Genomic DNA, 19,781 nt, shown 5'->3' with positions numbered 1-19,781 from the left:
AGCACTAATCCCATGCCTGCATTTTGGTTTTCTGGGTAAAGAAAGTAAATTTTCTGAAAGAAAGAAAGAAAGAAAGAAAGAAAGAAAGAAAGAAAGAAAGAAAGAAAGAAAGAAAGAAAGAAAGGAAGGAAGGAAGGAAGGAAGGAAGGAAGGAAGGAAGGAAGGAAGAGAGAGAGAGAGAGAGAGAGAGAGAGAGAGAGAGAAAGAAAGAAAGAAAGAAAGAAAGAAAGAAAGAAAGAAAGAAAGAAAGAAAGAAAGAAAGAAAGAGGGGCGCCTGGGTGGCTCAGTCGGTTAAGCGGCCGACTTCGGCTCAGGTCACGATCTCGCGGTCCGTGAGTTTGAGCCCCGCGTCGGGCTCTGTGCTGACAGCTCAGAGCCTGGAGCCTGTTTCAGATTCTGTGTCTCCCTCTCTCTCTGCCCCTCCCCTGTTCATGCTCTGTCTCTCTCTGTCTCAAAAAATAAATAAACGTTAAAAAAAAAAACCCAAAACTGTTTAAAAAAAAAAGAAAGAAAGAAAGAAAAGAAAAGAAAAGAAAAGAAAAGAAAAGAAAAGAAAAGAAAAGAAAAGAGAAAGCAAGAAGAGGGAGGGAGGGAGGGAAGAAGGGAGGAAGAAAGGGAGAAAGAAAATAAATTTTCTGCCTATATGTGCTAACTTCGAATTAGTCACTTCACCTCCCTGGGCCTCCCCTCACCTGTGAAATAAATTCCTGTGGTAACTACCCATAGAGGGGCTGACTTGAGTAAGGCAGACTGGGAGTGAACACACTTTAGGAAGGGTAAGATTCTATTGGAATTCAGTCCATAACTATCAAGGAGCCCCAGGGAACAACTTCTACCTCCTGCTTGTCCCCTTGGCCACCACATCCAATCCATTAACAAGCTGTCTGTTCCATCTCCAAAACATATTTCCTGATCTGTTCCCCTCTCTCCCTCTCCAGTTACACCCCAGTGTGTGCAGCCATCATCCCAACAGCCTCCTGCGAGCCCGCCTGCCTCTCTCCCCTCCATAACTTCTTCCATACCTCAGCCTCAGTGACCTTTAAAGTTTTATTTTGAAAATTTTTCAACTCTACAGTAAAGTTACAAGAATATTACAATAAACACACATATCCTCTTAACAATTTGCCATCTCTGATCCCTCTTTTTTTATTGAACAATTTGAGAATAAGCTGTAAAGATCACAACCCTTCACCCCTCTTAAGAACAAGGACATTCTCCTCATAAAGACACTGGATTATCAAATTCAGGACACTTAACATTGATATAATACTGTTATCTAATATTTGATGTATAGTCAAATTCTGCCATTTGTCTTAATAACGTCCTTGGAAGCCCAAAAAAAAAAAAAAAAAAAAATCCAGTCCAGGGACACACATTTCATTTAATTATCATGTCTCTCAGTGATGTTAAAAACACAAATCGGACTATATTGTTCCCCAGCTTTAAACTCTGCTGCCCTTCTCTGGGTCTCTCTGCTATAGCCACATGAGATGCCTTTTTCTTCCTCAAACACAAGCACTGAAGCCTTCCCTCCTTAAGCTCTCCCCACAGGTGACCCCTTCTCATCCTTTCATCTCTCTTCAGGAACTTTCCAGAGCATGATGTCTACAGCCTCACTCCTTGGTATTTCTCTCTCACTTTGCTCTTGATTTCTTTCATGTCACTTACAGTCTATAATTACCTTGTTGGTTTATTTGTTTATCATCAACTGTCCAAGGAAAATCTAAATTCCATGAAAGCAGGGTGAGAACTCTGAGGACAATGCTTGGCTCAGAGTATGCACTCAATAAATATTTTTGAATGACTAAATGAAAGAATTAATAAATAAACTGCTAAAAAACCAAAGTGGTCATGTCAATGACATCCCTGGGTAAGACTGCACACTGATAGATACAAGTCAATAAGACCCCTTCTCTTCCACAGGAAGGACAGTAGATAGTATATAGTCACAACTGGGAGGGATTCAACATTAACAATTGCCCGAAGGTGAGCACTGTGAAGGTTACCAAGGTGAATAAGACCAAGATGGATTAGGGGCACCTGGATGGCTCAGTTGGTTGAGCATCTGACTTTGGCTCAGGACATGACCCCACAGTTCATGAGTTCGAGCCCTGCCTGCATCAGGCTTGCTGCTGTCACAGCACAGAGCCCACTTTGGATCCTCTGTCCCCGTCTCTCTCTGCCCCGCTCATACTCGCACATCCTCTGTCTCAAAAATAAACAAACACTAAAAAAAAATTAAAAAAAAAAAAAAGCCCAAGAACACGCACCAGAACCAGGTGGTTTATAGTGCTGGAAAGATACACATCCTCAGCCTGAAAGGGAAGCCTGCAGTGGTATAAAAAAATTATAATAATAATTTAAAAAAAAAAAAAAAAAGGACTGGTTTTGGAGTCAGAAGATGGGGTCTGACTCCTGTATGTGTGACCCTACCTCTCTGGGCCTCAATTTCCTCATGTTTAGTGAGGATAATGTCTATTCCTTAGCCCATCTGAGAGAACAGAGAAGCAAGAGAGTGAGTGCAGGCCCTTTAAACCTAAAAGGAAAATAGGCTCCTGAACAGAAATGAGGAGGACGTAAATTATGGCACACAACTGGGCAACAGTAAATTATCCTTTATTAAAATTTGTTTGTTTATGGGGGGGGGGGAGGAGAAAAGGGGGGAGAGGCAGAGAGAGACCACAGAGCGGATGATAAAAATAAGGTTAAGACATATTCTCTATCCTCAGAAAAACCATTTGACAAAGTAAAACATCCATTCATGATAAAAACCCTCAACAAAGTAGGTTTAGAAGGAACATATTTCAACATAATAAAGGCCATATATGAAAAACTCACAGCTAACATCATCCTTAATGGGGAAAAACTGAGACCTTTTCCCTTAAGGTCAAGAATAAGAAGACAAGAATGTCTACTCTCAACACATTTATTCAACAGAGCACTGGAAATTCTAGCCCCAGCAATCAGACGATGAAAAGAAATACAAGGCACCTAAACCAGTAAGGAAGAAGTAAAACTTCCTCTATTTACAGATACCATGATACAGAAAACCCAAAAGACTCCACCAAAAAACTGCTAGAGCTGATAAACAAATTCAGTAAAGTCACAGGACACAAAATCAATCTACAGAAATCTGCTGCATTTCTCTCTACCAATAATGAAGCAGTGGAAAGAAAAATTAACAAAACAATCCCATTGACAACTGCACAAAAATAATAAGATACCTAGGAATAAACCTAACCAAATGGGTATAAGACTTATACTCTGAAAACTATAAAACACTAATGAAAGAAATTGAAGACAACACAAATGGAAACACATCCCATGCTCATGGACTGGAAGAACAAATATGGTTAAAATGTCCATACTAACCAAAGCAAAATGTAAATTTATTGCAATCCCTATCAAAATACCAACAGTATTTTTTCATAGAACTAGAACAAAAAAAATCCTAAAATTTGTATGGAACCACAAAAGACCCCAAATAGCCAAAGCCAAATGATTAAATGATTAAAGATCTAAATGTGAGACATAAAACCATAAAAATCCTAGAAGAGAATATAGGCAGTACCTGCTCTGACACTGGCCATAACAACTTTTTTCTAGATAGGTCCCCTGAGACAAGGGAAATAAACACAAAATTACACTGGAACTACATCAAAATAAAAAGGTTCTGCACATTGAAGGAAACAATCAACAAAACTAAAAGGCAACTTTCTAAATGGGAGAAGATATTTACAAATGACATATTTGATAAAGAGTATCCAAAACATATGAAGAACTGATACACCTCAACACCCAAAAACCAAATAATCCAATTTAAAAAAAAAATGGGCAGAAGACATGAACAGACATTTCTCCAAAAAGACACATGAATGGCCAGCAGACACATGAAAAGATGCTCATCATCACTTATCAAAGAATGCAAATCAAAGCTACAGTGAGATTATCACCTCACACCTGTCAGAACAGCTAAAATAAAAAACTCAAGAAACAAAAAGTGTTGGCAAGGATGTGGAGAAAAAGGAATCTTCTTGCACTGTTGGTGGGAATGCAAATTGGTATAGCCACTATGGAAAACAGTATGGAGGTTCCTCAAAAAGTTAAAAATAGAAATACCCTATCACCCAGCAATCACACTACTGGGTATTTATCCAAAGAATACAAAAACACTATTTCAAAGGAATGTATGCACCCTTATGTTCACAGCAGCATTATTACAATAGGCAAGATATGGAAGCAGCCCAAATGTCCAGGGACTGATAAATAAAGAAGTGGTGTGTACACACACACACACACACACACACAAATAGAATATTATTCATCTGTAAAAAGAATGCTATCTTGCCATTTGCAACAACATGGATGGAGCTGGAGAATATAATTCTAAGTGAAATAAGTCAGAGCAGGACACATACCACATAATTTCACTCATGTGGAATTTCAGAAACAAAACAGATGAGCAAAGGAGGAAAAAAGAGAGAGATGAAGAAACCAAGAAACAGACTCTTAACTACAGAAAACAAATTGCTGGTTACCAGAGGAGGGGGTGGTGAAATAAGTGATAGGGATTAAGGAGTGCCACTTGTCACGACGACAAGCACCAGGTAATTAAAATAAAACTTAAAAAAACTTTAATTTAAATTTTAAATTTTTTTTTTCAACGTTTTTTTATTTATTTTTGGGACAGAGAGAGACAGAGCATGAACGGGGAGGAGCAGAGAGAGAGGGAGACACAGAATCGGAAACAGGCTCCAGGCTCCGAGCCATCAGCCCAGAGCCTGACGCGGGGCTCGAACTCACGGACCGCGAGATCGTGACCTGGCTGAAGTCGGACGCCCAACCGACTGCGCCACCCAGGCGCCCCTTTAATTTAAATTTTAAAAACGACATAGTCTCCATCTCTATTGCCCATAATGTCAAGGCCCACAGAACTGAGGAGTTATAGGTAGCACCAATGAGACAGACAAACAGTAATGCTACAATAGTTCAGAGGAGAAATTACTAGAGGTGAGGAGGCTGTCAAAGAAGAAGTGAACAAGTTCTCACAACAGGAAAAAAAAATTCCGTAACTACATACGGTAACCAATGTTAACCAGACTTGCTGGGGTGACCATTTCACAATATACACAAATATCGCACCATTATGTTGTACTCCTGAAACTAATATAATGTTGTGTGTCAATTACACCTCTGTTAAAAGAAAAAAAGCAGCAGAAGAAGCAAAAAGGCTGCTAGAATGTTATGGCCGTGTAACATGTGGCCACATGAGGGGTGTATCTCTGCTAATTAATACTAGTGGTAGTTTTCTTCTAGTGCTGCTGGTTCTAGTCTCGGCCTGACACGCACATCCATGCACCGACACTGCCAGTACAGGAGGCACATCTAACTTCCAGTTGAATGTGCAGCACAAGTTCTGGAGTATGTGGTTATTTAGCAAACACTCTGCTACATGGATCATGACATAGGACAGTACAAAGGAGAGAGGAAGGGCTGTGGAAGAATCCACAGGAACATGAGAAGGATGAGCTTACAGAAGAAACAAGCAGGCTCTGGCAGCAGAGGATACATGGACAAAGCCTGAAGAATTAAAGAGAAGGGTGTTTGAGATGAACTCCTGTTTCCATTTGCTTTCCAATGACTCAAAGGCTGATCTTCACCCCTAAGTTCAAAACCAGTTTTTAGAATGTCAGACATTAAAAATGACTTTTGGGGGCACCTAGGTGGCTCAGTCAGTTAAGCCTCTGACTCCTGGTATCGGCTCAGGTCATGATCTAACGTTTCATGGGTTTGGGCTCTGCGCTGACAGCATGAAGCCTCCTTCGGATTCTCCCTCTCTCTCTGCCCCTCCCCCACTCATGCTATCTCCATCTCAAAATAAATAAACTTAAAAAAAAAAGACTTTTGTTTCTATTTGACTCTATTTTTTTTTCCATCTGCAGATATCTACAGATTATCCTAGTAAGATTGTTATAGTATCAGGCAGTTGGCTTTCTTACACACCTGAAGTATCTGATTTATTTTAGACCTTCCTAATAATCACTGTATATCCCACAGGGTTCAATCTCTTCTTTCAACCAAATTCAAGTCTCAAATAGTTATAAATCCTAATGTCTTTTATACTACAAACATTCATATTGTTTAATTTGCTTCATTAGCTCATAAAAGTGTTTCACAGGAGAAAAGAAGCAACTAAAATAATCTCTTTCAATAGACAATTTAAAGTTCAAACAAGTAAAATGAAAATGAAGAGATAAAATGGATCTATTTGAAATTAGCAGGTATCTGATTGGGAGACTCACTGGTCATCATTAAATAGATTCTTGACTTCCCTCATCCTAGATCAAGATACAGAGTAGCCCAAGTGAGCAGCTTTCAAGTGTAAAATGCAAACCAAAGTCTGAAATTCCAATTAACTAACCTGCCCTTAGGACTTTCCATTTCAATCTCACATTTAAAATGTCTATATGTTGGGGTGCCTGGGTGGCTCAGTTGGTTAAGCGTCCGACTTCAGCTCAGGTCATGATCTCAAGGTTTGTGAGTTGGAGCCCAGCATCAGGCTCCCTACTGTCAGCACAAAGCCTGCTTCAGATCTTCTGTTCCCCTCTCTCTCTGTCCCTCCCCCACTCCTGCTCTCTCTCTCTCAAAAATAAATAAAACATTTAAAAAACAAAACAAAACAAAACAAAACAAATAAAATAAAATAAAATGTCTTTATGTTACCTTTAACACAGGATCAGAAAACATGATTCACATTCACTCATTCAACAGAGGTGAGCAAAGAAGTAAGGTCTCTGTGTTTGTGAAGCTTTCCCAACTGGAGGGGACAACTGAAGTTAAAAAGTAACCAGACCAATAAATATATAGACTATAAGAAGGGCTAATAAGAAAAAGTATAGAGCATTTCATTGGAATTACTAAATGGACTTCATTTAGATGGGAAGTTCAAAGAGTTCTGGAAAAGCCTTTTTAAAGAATTACTTTTAGAATGGAAAATATTTGGGGCACCTGGGTGGCTCAACTGGTTGAGTATCCAACTCTTGATTTCAGTTTGGATCATGATCCCAGGGTCATGGGCTAAGTGTACAGTCTGCTTAAGATTCTTTCTCTTTCTCTCTCTCTCTCTCCCCCTCTGCCCCCACTCGCACTCCTGGGGCGCCCAGCTAGATCAACTGGTAGAGCAGGTGACTCTTGATCTTGGGGTTGTGAGCTCAAGCCCCCCAACGGAGGTAGAGTTTACTCAAAAAAAAAAAAAAAAAAAAGAAGAAGAAGAAGAAGAAGAAGCAGCCACCTGAAACAGTTTGCAGACATTGAGATAGAATCCATATAAAAATATGGTAGATTTTAGGGGCGCCTGTGTGGCTCAGTCGGTTGAGCGTCCAACTTTGCCTCAGGTCATGATCTCACAGTCTGTGAGTTCGAGCCCCGTGTCGGGCTCTGTGCTGACAGCTCAGAGCCTGGAGCCTGCTTCAGATTCTGTGTCTCCCTCTCTCTCTGCCCCTCCCCTGCTCATGCTCTGTCTCTCTCTCTGTCAAAAATAAATAAACATTAAGAAAAAAATTTTAAATATGGTAGACTTTCACAGCTAGAATTTGCCAAGAAACGGCACCACTGAAGCATGCTTTAATTTCCAGAATATTTGTGAAGATAATCTTAAAAAACAATTCCATTAGTCTATCACGCATCTTCAAACATAGACTCTGCCATTAAATTAGAACGCTTCTAACATCAAATGTTGGGATAAGATATTTTCTTCCACTTAAAACACTAGGTCAAAAAAATTCTGAAGCATTCAGCCAAACACTCAAAAAACCATTGCTTTAATCACTTAGTTAATTGAGCAAAAAGCAAAAACGTTTTTGTTCAATCATTTCCATCAGAACAGAAAACAGTGTCAAAAGAGAAGAAGGCTTTCACTATTGCTTTGTTGAATACCTGGATTAGACTGACCACCCTTTAAGATAGTCTTTGTGTGCTTCAAAACTCAAACCAAGCCACACAGAGCAGCTGCTCACTGACCAACTGGTCTACAGAATTCAATGAACGACAAAAGGTTACCTTAATTCAATAAGATAATCAGCACACATTTCATTTACCCACCACCCAGAGTCTAACCATCTGCAAGGCGGCAGAGCCAAATGCCTATAAAACAACTGGCAGCGTGCAGACATGTCCTCGTGTCCCTCATGTCAATGAAATTTCTCTCTTAGCAACAGCTAAAAAGAAGCTGAACTTTCAGAAAATCAAGATATCATGATCCAACAACTTGTTAGTAAGTTATTTTGAGTGCCACTGAGATTTCCAGGCCAGATGGGTAATATGTTTTATTCAATTGAGTCTTGTACTGGGATAACAAAATGTGAGGCAGACTCGATCTGGATCCTTTCATTGTTCAAGAGGCAAAGCAACCTAGTGGCTTCCAAATAACAGCAGGAACAATATAGCAGGAAAGAAAAGAAAGAAAAAAAAAAAAACATCAGCAAAACCTCAACCACAAGAGCAACATCAGAGCAAAAACCCAGCGACAATTTAGACTGCGAAATCTGACATCTGCCTTAGGCCAGGATACCATTCAGCTCTACATGCATCTGTAGTGATCAAAACTACCAAATAATAAAGATGGCAATTCAACATAGAAGAGCATTATAAGCAGAATTCAGTACAGAAGTTTATTTTCTTTCTAACACTTACATCAATGGAGTCAGTGTTTCCCAAGTATGGTGACGCTTTGAGGTGACCTGAATCACACAAAATCATAAAACTATTCCCTTTTTAATTTTCTTTCATATTCTCTCATTAAGTCAAGGAGAAAGTTTCAGTTTGGTGCTAATATGTCTTTAACACCTCTGTAATGTTTGCTAGTGTTCCTTTGAGAGAGCAAGCCTCAGGCTCAGAGTCCTGGCAGATAAAAAGATCCAGCCACATTTTAATAAAACTTTGAAAGTAACTTTTACGGTTACCTTCCATTTATGACAACGGATGCTTGTTTTCCACTTATGGTAATAATAAAATTTCCTTTTTCAGCAGATCTATTAAAGAAAGTGAGGTGATTTAATTTTTAATTAGTATTCTAATTACATTTCTTTTTCCAAGTTTACATTTTTAAAAAATTTCAAGCCTACAGAAAAACTAAAGTAGTACACTCAATGCTTATATTCCCTTCACCAAGAGTCACCAATTAACATTTTTGCCTCATATTTTTATTTACACCTGTATCTATACTTATACACACGTATTTACACACACACACTTTTGTTATAATTGTTGTTGAACCATTTAAAAGCAAGTTGCAGCAGCATAACACTTCACCGTTAATATTTCAGAAAGCGCATCCTAACTTACAAAGACGTGATCACAGAGAACCAAATGCCATTAGCACATGAAGCACATTAACACTAATGTCTTTTTTTTTTTTTAGGATTTTATTTTTAAGTAATCTCTACACCTAATGTGGGGCTCAAACTTACAAACTCGAGATCAAGAGTCACATGCCCTACTGACTGAGCCAGCCAGGAGCCCCATTAATGCTTTAATTTCCTCTAATATCTGATTCAAATTCAAATTATCTAATTATCCCCCAATATCTGGTCCAGAAACCAAAGTTACTCATGGCATTTGGTTTGTTATAGCTCTCTTAGTGGGGTAATCTAAAAGAAAATACTAAGAAAATCATTAATACGGACAATATATAAAACTGGCAAAAATTGTGAAGGAGGCACATTTTACTTCAAAAACAATGAATTGAGTAATGGCTGGAGGGGAATGAGGGGGAAAATAATGTAAATAATTAATAAAGAAGAAAAAAAAGACCTCTGCTATTAAACTAAACTTATATTTATAGCACACAAAGCTATGAAGGAAAATATTTTAAGACCTTCTCTTTTTTAGAGGATCTTGAACAAAGACAAAAGTCAAAAGATCACTGTCAGGTCATACAGTTACGTGCCAAAATGCGTTTCATTAGAAACTCCAGAGCTGATACGTGTTCAAAATAACTAACTCGTCTCTTTTATTGAACACTGTGCTACGTGCTTAAACACATTATCTCATCAAATCCTAATTGATGGTCCCATGAAGAATATTTTTTTATTCCTATGTTACAGATAAGATGACTGAAATTCAGGGAGTTTGTATGGGCCATTGTTTTCTTTCTAGCATTAGAACTTTCCCAAGAAGAATGCACTCATACTATTTTAATTAAAAAAAAAAAAAAGGGGGCGCCTGGGTGTCGCAGTCGGTTAAGCGTCCGACTTCAGCCAGGTCACGATCTCGCGGTCCGTGAGTTCGAGCCCCGCGTCAGGCTCTGGGCTGATGGCTCGGAGCCTGGAGCCTGTTTCCGATTCCGTGTCTCCCTCTCTCTCTGACCCTCCCCCGTTCATGCTCTGTCTCTCTCTGTCCCAAAAATAAATAAAAAACGTTGAAAAAAAAAATAAAAACCAAAAAAAAAAAAACCTTTTTAAGATTTTATTTATAAGTAATCTCTACACCCAACTTACAACCCCAAGATCAAGAGTCACATGCTCTATTGCCAGCCAGGTGCCCCTCATACATTTCTTATGTATCTTAAAAAAAAAATTTCAAAATAACAAAAAAACACCAAAGTATGGATCTATTTTTTGTTATACACACGCACAAAATATTTATTTACAACTGCTTTAAAAGGGCTTCAGGAAAAATTTTTAAAAAGTGGGGGTGCACCTGGGTGGCTCAGTAGGTTAAGTGTCTGACTTTGGCTCAGGTCATGATCTTGCAGTTCATGAGTTCGAGCCCAGCATCAGGCTCTGTGCTGACACCTCAGAGTCTGGAGCCTACTTTGAATTCTGTCTCTGTTGCTCTCTGCCCTCTCCCCCACTCATGCTCTGTCTCTCTCTCTCTCTCTCTCTCTCTCTCTCTCTCAAAAATAAACGACCACTAAAAAAATTTAAGAGAACTATCTCCAAAGCAATTAAAAAAATTTTTTTTAATTCACAAAAGGAGGCTTGGAAGAATACATACAAATCACTAATTGTGGCTGTCTTTGGAAAGCTGTTTTACGGGAAGAACATGCAGGGCTCTCTCCCCGTCCTTCTCTGCCTCTCTCTCTCTCTCTCTCTCTCTCTCTCTCTCTTGCGCGCGCACACACACACACACACACACACACACACACACACAAAATCTGGTCCCCTAATATAAGCATAACAAAAGGACTGGCAATAGGGAATAAGCTTACTAATAAGAACATTTCTTTACTAAACAGACATGTTTATAAAATATTGGGGGTATATTTACTAAGACTGAAATTAAAAAAATGTTTTTAATGTTTATTTATTTTTGAGAGAGAGAAGGAGTGTAAGCAGGGGAAGGGCAGAGAGAGAGGGAGACAGAATCCGAAGCTGTCAGCACAGAGCACGATGTGGGGCTCAAACTTACAAACTGTGAGATCATGACCTGAGCCAAAGTTGGACACTCAACCGACTGAGCCACCCAGGCATCCCAAGACTGAAATTTTAAAATATGCCAGGAAAATGTACTATTCAAAGCACTTGTCACTCATTAAACAAAGAACATACCGTGAACATGTGGGATGTTAAATATTAAGAAACTGGTTAGTATAATTAATGATATTAAAGATTAAAAGAGAAGGGGGGCCTGGGTGGCTCAGTTGGTTAAGCATCCGACTTCAGGTCAGGTCATGATCTTGCAGTTTCTGGGTTCAAGCCCTGTGCCAGGCTCTGTGCTGACAGCTCAGAGCCTGAAGCCTGCTTCAGATTCTGTGTCTCCCCCCTCTCTGCCTCTCCCCTACTCACACTCTGTGTCTCTCTGTCTCCCAATAATAAATAAACATCAAAAAAAAAATAATTTTAAAAAAAGATTAAAGGAGAAAAATCATCTCCACAAATCCTGAAAAGACATTTAATAAAATTTAAAATCCATACCTGATAAAACCTCATTAACATAATAAGTACATAAACCAGCATCAAGTTTTAGGGGACATATTGAAGTATTACCCCCAAAACATATTCACTATCACTAGTATTCATTAACATCATGGAAAAAGTCATACCATGCAAACAGTAACCAAAGAAAAGTGAATTGGCTACATTAATAACAGAAAAAGGACAAGATAAAAGTCCTTACTAGAAGAAAAAAAGGACATTGTATAATGATGAAAGGGTCAATAAATCAAAAATATAGCAATAACAAATATATATGCACCTGACAACAGGCCTCAAAATAGTTTAAGAAAAAAATGACAGTATTGAAAACACAATCTAACAATTATTGACTCTTGAATATTATACTTTAAATAACAGAATAATCAAACATAAGATCAACAAAGAAACAGCAGTCTTGAACAGCACTACAAATCAACTAGATCTAATAGACATCTATAGATGTCTCCAACCAGCAACAGCAGAGTACACCTTCTTAAGTGCACATGGAACATTTTTCAGGATACAACATAGGTTAAGCCATAAAGCAAGCCTCAATAAATGAAAAAGGGTTGAAATCACACAAACTACGTACTCTGACCACAATGGAATGAAATTGGAAACCAGTTTAAAAAAAAAAAAAAAAAAAAAAGGTAAGTTTAGGAAATTTACAGCCCAGTGTAAACCTTTGAACAATGGTAAATGAGGATGAGGTGGCTGGAAAAGTCAGGCGGCAGGGTAGGGGCCAGAGTCTGATAAGCAACAGCTCAAGGCATGCCCAAAAAGAAACCCACTCTCTTCCAACTGTGTCAGATTTAATACAGCAAGGATCTCTGACAAACGCATTTACATCATTAAAGCCAACAGCTAATCAGCTAAAATAGACCTTTTTTGGAACACTCAGTTTCACAAAATGATGACAGGAAGTTAGTGAAACACAGGCTGGCTGACACAGCTAAGACCCTCTGGAGTCCGGCACAATTTAAGGGGCAAGTGATTTCAAGGAATCTATGTATTCCAGCAATCCTTGGAAATGGGAATACTGCACCAAGGAGGCCAATTGCATTTTGCTCCCCCCACCTCCTCCCCTACATTCCAAAGTAAAACTGGAGACAGACAGCACCACAGGTTAAATGAGGTTAAGTGAAATAAAAGTTGGAAAGTTAATTTAATTAAAATTTTCAAAGGCAAAAAGGGAAACTGTTTAAGAGAGATCTAGATTTCTGATTGATATAAAGTTGCTATATAATTTCCTAAAGGCATCATAAATTAGTGGGGAAAGTAAGAATTGTAATAGATTCTACTGAAACAATCAGTTTGCTATTAAAGCAAGCAAACAAAAAGCAGATCCTTACACCATTTACCAAAATAAAAATATAGATGATTTTAATGACTTAAGTATGACACCACTAAAGACAACAAAAAACTAGAAGGAAATATTAGTAAATGACTTCTCTGAATTCAGGATGGGGAAGAGTATTCTAAAAATAACCAATAAAAATCACAAAAATTGTTAATAGTATGTAGTATATTCCACGGCTCCAATAGAATACTATTTGCATACTCATAAAAATCTCATAAAAATATAAACACAGAATACAAATAATGACCTAGGCAAAAATGAAGGCTTAACACTGAGATGAAAGACAATGGGAAGGGAATATGCATATAAGAGAACTTTATCCTTATTTTGCCTCGCCAAGAGGTCAATAGAAAATGGCTAAAGTTGAAATTCAAGAAACAGCATTATAAGAATGTTATTTAAAAATACAGAACTCTAGGGGCGCCTGGGTGGCTCAGTCGGTTAAGCATCCGACTTCAGCTCAGGTCACGATCTCACGGTCTGTGGGTTCGAGCCCCGCGTCGGGCTCTGGGCTGATGGCTCAGAGCCTGGAGCCCGCTTCCAATTCTGTGTCTCCCTCTCTCTCTGACCCTCCCCCGTTCATGTTCTGTCTCTCTCTGTCTCAAAAATAAATAAAAAATTTAAAAAAAAAATTAAAAAAAAAAATACAGAACTCTAACTTCCAGAAGAAATGACTAAATGTGGCATAAAGAGTTGAAGATGGGGGGGAAAAGTGTTGAAGACAGTTGCCTCTGGGGTACAGGATGAAGGATGAGGAGAGAATCACACTACAGTTATTGAACAATGACCATTAAACATAAAACATGTTCAAGTTATTCATAATCAAAGAACTGCAAAGGAAAGTAACAGGAATCCACTCTTCCCTCTACCACATTAGCAAGATAAAAAGGGCTAGGAAGCAAGTAGATGCCTAAGGCCTCTCATGCTCGGCTTACTTTTTGACAATATGTTCCAAAAGCCTTAGAAAAAGAATTCATGTTTATGCCCCAGTATATGTCCTTCGATAATCTATCCTATGGGAAATAATTACCTATGTATATGCAAATTTTTAGTAGCAGTATTATCTGTAATAGCAAAACAGTTAGGAATGTCCTAGATGTTGAAACACAGGGACACCTGGGTGGCTCAGTCAGTTCAGCGCTGACTTTGGCCCAGGTCATAATCTCAGAGTTCATGAGTTCGAGCCCCTCATCAGGCTCTGTGTTGACAGCTCAGAGCCTGGAGCCTGCTTCGGATCCTGTGTCTCCCCCTCTCTCGCTCTGCCCCTCCCCGCTCGCGCTCTGTATCTCTCTCTGTCAAAAATAAAATAAAAAACATTTTAAAAAATGTTAAAACACAAAGACATAGGAAACACTACCAGCCATTTAAAGTCACACTGTGAGGCACTTGGCTTGGCTCAGTCAGTTAAGCAACCAACTCTTGATTTCAGCTCAGGTATACTTTGTGAGATTCAGCAGGCTCTGGGTTCCACTGTTACTATGGGGCTCTGTGCTGTGGGGGACCTGCTTGGGATTCTCTCTTTCTCCGTCCCCTGCTCGCACTCTCTTCTCTCAAAATAAATAAATAAACTTAAAAAAAAAAGTCACACTGCAAAAAATAAGGAATATGGGGAAAGGCTCACAATAGATTTTAAATGTAGAAAGGAACATATAAATATATATAGTTAATATATTCCTCTTTTTATTTAAATATAACAAATATATACATGTAGGGAAAAAAAGAGTGGAAGAAAAAACAGTTTTTATCAGTAATTACCTTTGGAATAAATTTGCAGTCATGGTGCATCATCCCTTGAACCTTTCTGTATTTTTCAAAGTTTTGTACAATGAGCATGTATTACTCTAAAAACATATGCTTTTTCTGATTTTTAAATAACAAGAAGTAGGGAAACAACAACACAGAAATGTGGACTTTAGCCACTCATGGCCTGTGTGACTAGAGCAAGTGTCCAGTAGGAAAGGAGATCTTCTTTAGAAGATGATAAGGACATCAATTTACACTTTTCCCTCAAGAGCAGAAGGGCCACTGCCCCTTCCACACCCTGGACCCTGCTCAGGTGCCCTTTCTAGCATGGCCCAGGAAAAGCTCACTACCTCGCTATCTGAGGGCTAGGCAGTTGGAGCAAACTATCCCTATCCCGTCTGGCTATTATTATCTCCAGTTGTCAGCTGAGGAAACTGAGAGAGACTTGACTTGGGCAATGGAAAAAGTCAGGATTTGAACTAAGCATTCTGGCTCCAGAGCCTCCTTCTTTAGAATCATCTCTAAGATCCCTTTCAGGAGGAACAAGGGCCTTGTCCAATGAACACATCTAGACTATTTCCTCAACCACCTGAGTAGACTCTATTGCACATCTATAAAGGAAAGTTAGCCTTGGGCAGTGATTCCCAAACTTCTGCTGCACACTGACATTACCCAGCTTTTCAAGAACTTCTAATGTCTAGCTCCCACCCTCATCACTGATTTCTCTGGTCTGTTTCTTCATCTGTAAAATTCCATTAATAACAGTACTTATTTCTCAGAGTCCATAGAATAGTATTTTGTATATAATAAATATTTAGAACTTTGCCTGGTCCACAGTAAGCAGTAAGAGTTTAATATTAACATCTTCTTATGTACTCTATATAGAGCCTTCAAATCTAGTATGAACTGTTCATTATGCACACTTTACAAGGTACATGTTTTAACCATATTCTTTTGTTTCTGTTGTATATCACAGACAAAATGGGGAAATGCAAAAGTCAAAAACACAAATAATGAATTTCAGGAGAGTCAAGGCATTTCTTGCAAGATACATGGCGATGTTCTTCTATGTCAGATTAAAATAGGACCTAAAAAGCATTGGTCTCAGTGATGCCTATTTATTTCATTTTGCTCTGAAATTTTCAGAAGCTAGAAAAATACACACAATTTGCACCTGATCAATGCTCTGTGAACTGCCTGCAGGATTGTGTTCATACCCCAGTAAGATTTATTGCTAACCAACATGCCATGCTAAATTGAAATCAAGATATTACACAATTTTCCAATAAGGAGGTAATTTTATAAGTTGGTATAAATGCTTTGTGAGGATGTAATTGTTGGCATCTTGTTATATTTCAATAGCTGGTGGAAAATGAGGTAAGTTGGAAGGTTTACAGAGGGTCAGAGCTCATAAGATGAGAAGATCATCTTTTTTTTATCAGCTCTAGAAAGCACATTTATAGGCTGGTAACTAAACTGTTATTCTTTAACAGTTGGAACAGTATTTCTAAAACATTCCAACTAAGTACAGCTACTGCAGAAGATTCTACTAAAACACTATGAAATGAAAGGAAAAGAATCCTTGGGGTTAACTGCCTTTGTGAATCTTGATTTGATATTTATCTTTTCTGAGTTTTTACTAAGAACTGAAAATACAACATCCATCTACCTGCATATTTTTCTTTTTTTCCACCTTTATTGAGATATAATTGACATAACATTGTAAGCATGATAATCATTCATTTTAAAATAAGTCAGTTTCTTTTTCAGCCTATTTAGATTTTTCTAATTGAGGATTCAAATTTAAATAATAGACATAAAATTCTTCAGTTGTTACTTAGTATTTAAAATGTCACAAAAGAGCCTATCTTATTAAGTTGTCCTATGCATTCTGTGGGCATTTAAAGACAGACCTTTCTCTCTACAACTTTAAATGCACTTCTCAGGGAACATTTGGATATCCAAACTCCTATTGTTAAAAACTCTCAAGCTATTAGTGCCAAATCCATCCTTCAATTCAACTTGTGAGTAAAGAAACCCTAAGTGGAAGCAGGAGGCAAGTCCCTGTTCCTGCTCTCATGGAAATGATTTAGGATGTACCGTCAGACCTAGAGCTCAGGCCTCTTGACTCCCAGCCTTCAGCTAGCATTACCCTCATAAACTGTGATTCATTCTTTGCTAAGCAGACTTAGACCGTGTTATATCATAGCCCCCAAACCTTCCAAGATTTGCAACCTCCACTGTAAAAACTAATTGAGGTGAGGATACTGAAACCACTGTGTGACAGGCAGAATAATGCATCCCCACCAACACCACCAGTGTCCACTTCCTAATGCTAAGAACCTGTGAATCTGTCACCTTATATGGCAAAGTGACCCTATAGGTGTGATTAAGTTAAGGACTTTGAGATGGGGAGATTATCCAGGATTATCTAAATGGCTCCAATCTAACCACATGAATCCTTTAAAAGCTGTCCAGGCTGTGGTCAGAGTCAGATGTGATTACGGAAAAATGGTCTGAGAGATGCAGTACTGCTGGTTTTAAAGATGCGGGAGGGAGCCAGAGCCAAGGAATTTAGGCAGCACACAGAAGCTGGAAAAGGTGATAAAACACATTCTTCTCCTAGAGACTCCCCTGCCCACACTTTGATTTTAACCCAATGGGACCCATGTTGGATTTCTGACCTATAGAACCATAAGACAATAAATCTGCATTGTTTTAAGACACTAAGTCTGTGGTAATTTGTTGTAGCACTAATAGGAAATAATACGCACAAATGAAAAGTTATTCACATGGTCTAAGTATCACTCTACAAATTACTTACTTACTAACTACAAAAAAGAAAACATGCCATTATAAACATAGATCTAACAGATAAGCACCTTAACCAAATGGCCAAATAAGCACCACCAGTAATGACACAACCTAAAAGGATATTATCTCCTGACAGGACAAGAGGAAATACGTATCACTCCCACAATATTCTTGCCAAAAATGTTTACTTGATTTTGATCATAAGAACACAATCAGATAAACACTAACTGTGGGACATCCTATAAGACAATGGCCTAGACTTGTCAAAAATGTCACTGATGTATTATTGTCAACTATACTCAAAAGTATATTTTTTAAAATAATTTTAAAAAATAATTTAAAAATAAACAACAAAAAAAGTCACTGATGTGAAAAGCAAAAAAAAAGAGGGAAAACTGTTCTCTACTAAAGATACAATAATCAGGGTGCCTGGGTGGCTTAGCTGACTCTTGATTTCAGCTTAGGTCATGATCTCAGTCATATGAAATCAAGCCCAAGTGTCATGTCAAGCTCCATGCTAAGCATGGAGCCTGCTTGGGATTCATGTTCTCTCTCTCGTTCTCTCTCTCTCTCTCTCCATATGTGTATACATACACACTTAAAAGAGGGAGAAAGAACAAATGTAACAAAATGCTTAACAATCGGTAAATCCAAATAAAAGAAATACAGCACTTACTGTATTAGTCTTTCAACTTTTCTGAAATATTGCAATTTCACAAATTACAAAGTTAAGGGGGAAATACCTTTCTGGTTCCCTCCACTGCCTATCTTTTCTAGTTTCCTCACAACCTGCCAGCAATCTAACTGGAATAGCTAATGTTCTTCAAAGGTCCCACATTCTTCCACTAGCAGATCCTGTTTTCTGCAGCATTACTCACATCTCAAGGCTCTGGGTTGGGTTGTTTGTGAGAGAGGCTGGCAAGCTTGTGTGCACATAAACAGGGGAGGGGCAGAGGGAGAGCAAGAGGGAGGGAAGGAGAGAGAGAGAAAAAGAGAATCTCAAGAAGGCCCCCCCACCCAGTGCAGAGCCCAAGGGGGATGCGGTGGGGGGGGAGGGGGGGGGGCTCGATCTCACAACCCCGAGATCATGACCTGAGCAGAAATCAAGAGTGGGACACTCTTGACTAAGCCAGTCACCCAGATGCTCCTAGGGTTGGGTTTTGATAGAAGGTAGAAGCTCCTATATGATTATTAAAATACCAGTTTTGGAAACAAGATCAAATATCAAATAGGAATCATCATTTGATGTCCTTTAATACTTTATTTTAGTTTGAGTATTCCTTGCTTCTCTTATTATTATTTCTCTTACTGCATGTAAACTTTACCTCTCTTGAATTTTATCATTCCCGTGTATGATCTAAGAGAGTCACAAGCATGGCAATAAACCACAGACAAAAATCAGGACTGGCCGCATCAGAAACAACTACAGAAACATTCAAGGACTGCCTGCCTCTGGCTCCCAGCCCACATCTCTTTGAGTATCACAGGCAGCCCAGACCAAAGCTCACCTCCTTCCTGTAGGCCTCATTGCTGTCCATATGGCAGCTTACTGACATCAAAGAAGATGGAAGAAATTATCTAAATTCACCAGGCTAGTCCCATTCCCTCCCTTGAACTGTAGAAGAGTCATTGATATCTCAATTACCTCTTCTGCAATACCTTTTTCCCTGCATGCTAAGATTTTGTAAAGCTAAAAAAAGGGGGAGGGGGAGGGTACCAGACTAACAGATGGAGGATTAAGAACAAAAGACCTCCCTGACAGGGGGAACAAGAGCTAAAATGTTTGTATACCTACAATAATAGTACAGAAGAACAAAAATTGAACTTGTAAATAAAATTAAGTTGTTCTTCTGAAACGCCTGTCTAGCTACAGACAGGAAAAGGCTCAGCATGGTTTCTATGTATGTTATGCTGTTTCTAATAGAAAGGACACAATCAAGCCAAAACAA

At 38.6% G+C, this 19,781-nt stretch overlaps 1 protein-coding gene and 1 long non-coding RNA gene across 6 annotated transcripts in view; one reads left to right on the top strand and one right to left on the bottom strand.

Moving 5' to 3' along the window:
* Nucleotides 1-16,097, top strand: part of LOC131493717 (uncharacterized) — a 28,292-nt gene extending 12,195 nt beyond the window's left edge. The window contains exon 3 of the long non-coding RNA XR_009252811.1: nt 15,995-16,097. This is a non-coding gene — a long non-coding RNA (uncharacterized LOC131493717). The remainder of the gene's footprint in view (nt 1-15,994) is intronic.
* KAT6B (lysine acetyltransferase 6B) overlaps nt 1-19,781 on the bottom strand; it is a 191,207-nt gene that overhangs the window by 147,842 nt on the left and 23,584 nt on the right. The window lies entirely within an intron of this gene.

Source organism: Neofelis nebulosa, chromosome 13 (assembly GCF_028018385.1).
Source record: "Neofelis nebulosa isolate mNeoNeb1 chromosome 13, mNeoNeb1.pri, whole genome shotgun sequence".
Classification (NCBI taxonomy): domain Eukaryota; kingdom Metazoa; phylum Chordata; class Mammalia; order Carnivora; family Felidae; genus Neofelis; species Neofelis nebulosa.
Note: the sequence above shows the minus strand (reverse complement) of the source record. Positions and strands in the feature narration are given on the sequence as shown.